Consider the following 4,735-nt stretch of genomic DNA (forward strand, 5'->3'; position numbering starts at 1 on the left):
AGTAAAAAAATAAAATTGACAAAAATAATTTTAAAAAATCATAAGAAAAAAATCATGTGGAGAGACACTATAGAATTCATAGTAATTTGTAAAGAAAGCTACGTTACTTTTCCTAAATGATTAAGTTTTATTATAAAGTTAAATTCTAACCAGCTCAATATTAAAAAAATAAAATTAATAAAGATAATTTAAAAAAAAAAATCATAAGAAAAAAAATCATGTGCAGAGACACTGTAGAATCCATAGTAAATTATTAGGAAAGCTATATTGTTTTTCCTACATGATTAAACTTTATTATAAAGTTAAATTCTAACCACCCCGATATTAAAAAAATAAAATTGACAAAGATAATTTAAAAAAATATTATAAAAAAAAAAACACAAAAGAAATAAGAAAAAAACCATGTGAGGAAAAACTCTATCAATCCATAGTGTTTTGTGATGAAACTTACGGTGTTTTTCCCATATGATTTAGCCTTACTTGTATTTACTTGCAATTGTAATTATTAACTATCTTAATATTAAAAAATAAAATTAAGAAAGATAATTTTAGAAAAAAATATAAAAAACAAAAGAAAAACCATGTGAAAAAAAATACTATAACAAGCCAAAATAATTTATGAGAAAAGCTACAATACTTTCCTCACATATTATAACTATAATTCTTAACCAACTTAATATTAAAAAATAAAATAAAATAAATAATTTTGAAGAAAATCATAAAAAAAAGAAAAAAGAAAAACCATATGAAGAAATAATGTAGCAATCAACAATGTTTTAAAGAAAAAATTAAAAAATAAAATTCTCAATATTAAAAAAATAAAATCAATAAATATAATTTAAAAAAGTAAAATAGAAAAATCATGTGAAAAAATACTATAGAAATCCATATTATTTTTAAGAAAAAAATTACAAAGTAACATTAATAAATATTCAAGAAAAAGAAGTAATATACTGTGTGTGAAAAAAATAAAATAAAAATAAAATATATTATTGTAACATATACTAAAATTGCTGAGTGTTTCACTGTGCAAATCCATAGTGAAACGCTGAGCAATCTCTATGTTTTTTTATTTATTTTTTTGTTTAAATTGAGTTGTTTTTTTTAGCTGTTTTATTTTTTATTTTTTATGCCTTTCAGGTCTTTTTCTTTTACTTCTTTCTTTTTTTTTCTTTTAATAATTTTTTAATTTAATTTGTTAATGTTAAATTATTTTTGTTTAGTTATTAGACTTTCATGACACGGATCCCGGATTTAACAGATTAACTTGATTTGACAAGTTAACTCAGATTTTTTTTATTTTTAATTAATTTCTTTTGTTTACTTTAGTTTATTAATGTTAATTTTTTTTTATTTAGTTATCAGATTTTCATGACACATATCCCAGGTTTGACGGGTTAACCTGGTTTCACTAGTTAACTCAATTAATTGTAGGTTAACCCATTCATTTTTTTGTTTCTATTCTTTTAATAATTTTTTTATTTAATTTAGTTTGTTAATGTTAATTTTTTTATTTAGTTATCAAACTTTCATCTATTTAATTATCAAACTTTCATTATACAAATCCTGGATTTAACGGGTTAGCCCAGTTAATTCTGGGTAACCCGTCAATTTTTTTTTTCTATTTAATTATCAAACTTTCATTATACAAATCCTGGATTTAACGGGTTAGCCCAGTTAATTCTGGGTAACCCGTCAATTTTTTTTTTCTATTTAATTATCAAACTTTCATTATACAAATCCTGGATTTAACGGGTTAGCCCAGTTAATTCTGGGTAACCCGTCAATTTTTTTTTTCTATTTAATTATCAAACTTTCATTATACAAATCCTGGATTTAACGGGTTAGCCCAGTTAATTCTGGGTAACCCGTCAATTTTTTTTTTCTATTTAATTATCAAACTTTCATTATACAAATCCTGGATTTAACGGGTTAGCCCAGTTAATTCTGGGTAACCCGTCAATTTTTTTTTTCTATTTAATTATCAAACTTTCATTATACAAATCCTGGATTTAACGGGTTAGCCCAGTTAATTCTGGGTAACCCGTCAATTTTTTTTTTCTATTTAATTATCAAACTTTCATTATACAAATCCTGGATTTAACGGGTTAGCCCAGTTAATTCTGGGTAACCCGTCAATTTTTTTTTTCTATTTAATTATCAAACTTTCATTATACAAATCCTGGATTTAACGGGTTAGCCCAGTTAATTCTGGGTAACCCGTCAATTTTTTTTTTCTATTTAATTATCAAACTTTCATTATACAAATCCTGGATTTAACGGGTTAGCCCAGTTAATTCTGGGTAACCCGTCAATTTTTTTTTTCTATTTAATTATCAAACTTTCATTATACAAATCCTGGATTTAACGGGTTAGCCCAGTTAATTCTGGGTAACCCGTCAATTTTTTTTTTCTATTTAATTATCAAACTTTCATTATACAAATCCTGGATTTAACGGGTTAGCCCAGTTAATTCTGGGTAACCCGTCAATTTTTTTTTTCTATTTAATTATCAAACTTTCATTATACAAATCCTGGATTTAACGGGTTAGCCCAGTTAATTCTGGGTAACCCGTCAATTTTTTTTTTCTATTTAATTATCAAACTTTCATTATACAAATCCTGGATTTAACGGGTTAGCCCAGTTAATTCTGGGTAACCCGTCAATTTTTTTTTTCTATTTAATTATCAAACTTTCATTATACAAATCCTGGATTTAACGGGTTAGCCCAGTTAATTCTGGGTAACCCGTCAATTTTTTTTTTCTATTTAATTATCAAACTTTCACGACATGAATCTAATGTTTGATGAGTTAACCTAGTTTGAAGGGTTAACCTAGTTAATTCAGATTTTTCTTCTTCGTTAGTTTTTTTTTTCATGTTAGTTTTTTTTCTATATTTTTTTAATTAATTTATTTAATTATCATACTTTTAGGATACGACCTTTCAGCCGGACCTACATCCAAGACTATTGGGTATGGTATTGCAGTCAGACCCACTTAAATTTGGATCATCCAAGTTTAATGTTATTATTATATTATAAATATTACTCTTGGGTTAGGCGTTGCAACCAAACCTAAGACTCTTGGATATAATTTTACAAAAAAAATCTAAAAATTTTAGATTTTAATTTTTTTTTTATATTTTTTATGTAAAAAAATAGACCCACAATATTGTGCGGGTCATATAACTAGTAAATTACTGTTACATAAACAATGCACATGAATGAATAATAAATTCTCCGCATTAACTTTATTTATAACATATAAATGACAAAGACCTCAAATTGTGCCCACTCAAAGCAAGCATAACCTTTGGAAACTAATCACGATAGAGATGAATAATAGTCATTATTCTTGATGGTCTTTCAACGGTAGAATTTCCATGCTTCATGGAGAAGAACTATTCGCCCTAAAAGTCGTTAATTAATTTATCTTTTTAATTTTTTTTAATGTTCTTTTTACACTATATTTGAGGGGAAGGAGGGTGCACCAAATAAAACATTCCAAGCATGTGCCAAGATTTATCTAGGAATGGAACCATACAGCAAAGCGCATTTGATGGGATTGTTTGGCTGCCAATTTGCAGTAAATTGCAAATGGGCAAGCGAAGGAGGCTGCTAAGTTGGTTAATATTCTCATAATTATTATGATTTAAAATATTTTTTATTTAGAAATATTTTAAAATTATATATTTTTTATTTTTTAAAATTAATATATAAAAAATAATTTTTAAAAATAAAAAAATAATTTTTAAAATTTTTTTCTTTGAAATTTAAAAAAATATAGTTTCAGCGGTGTTTTCAAACACACTATAAGTAAAAAAGCTATGTTTATACTTGATTTTTAATAAATTTTAAGTTTTTATATTTTTAAATTATTTTGATATACTAATAACAAAAATAAATTTTTAAAAAATAAAATAAAATAATTTTAATATATCTTTAAATAATTTTTTAAAAAAAAACTAATTACAACCACTTTTTAGAACAATATTTAAGGTGGAGAATAGAATAAAAAGGGAATCAATATTAGGCACAAAGAACTCGACGGAGAACACAAGATAAAAGGCATAACTACCCAAGTGTTTAAAATTTATCTTTCCAACCATCTAGGTGGTGGTCAAGTGGTAAAGACTTGAGACTAAGGGGTTTGCTCCCTCTGTGGTCTCAAGTTCAAGTCCTTGGTTGCTCATATGATGGTCACTGGAGGCTTACATGGTCGTTAACTTCAGGGCCCGTGGGATTAGTTGTGGTGCGCGCAAACTGACCCGGACACCCACGTTAATCTAAAAAAAAAAAAATTATCTTTCCTTGAGTTCAATTAATATAATCTTTTAGCTATCAATCAAGAGCAACCAGAATTTTTTCTATTCTGAGCTATTAAATAAATATATAATTTTTTAAAAAATTAATTATTAATTAATTTATATGAATTTTTGAAATTAACAATAAAATTTTAATTCAAATATATTACTTAAAATATTAAAAAATAAATTTAAAAGTACATCAAATTAAAGTAAAAAGTAAAAATAAACATACTATTGAAGTTATATTCTCCGATATTTTATAAAATATAATTCATCTATAATCAAATCTGAATTGATATTGTAATAACTCCTCAACCAAGATAAAATAACAATCATCAAAGTAATTAATTTTTTTCCTCTCTCAATTCCTCCTTCTCTCACTTGATTCTTTCTTAGATTAGTGTTTTATAAATTAGACTTTGTAATTT

Source organism: Populus euphratica, unplaced genomic scaffold (genome assembly GCF_000495115.2).
Source record: "Populus euphratica unplaced genomic scaffold, PopEup_1.0 scaffold285.1, whole genome shotgun sequence".
Classification (NCBI taxonomy): Eukaryota; Viridiplantae; Streptophyta; class Magnoliopsida; order Malpighiales; family Salicaceae; genus Populus; species Populus euphratica.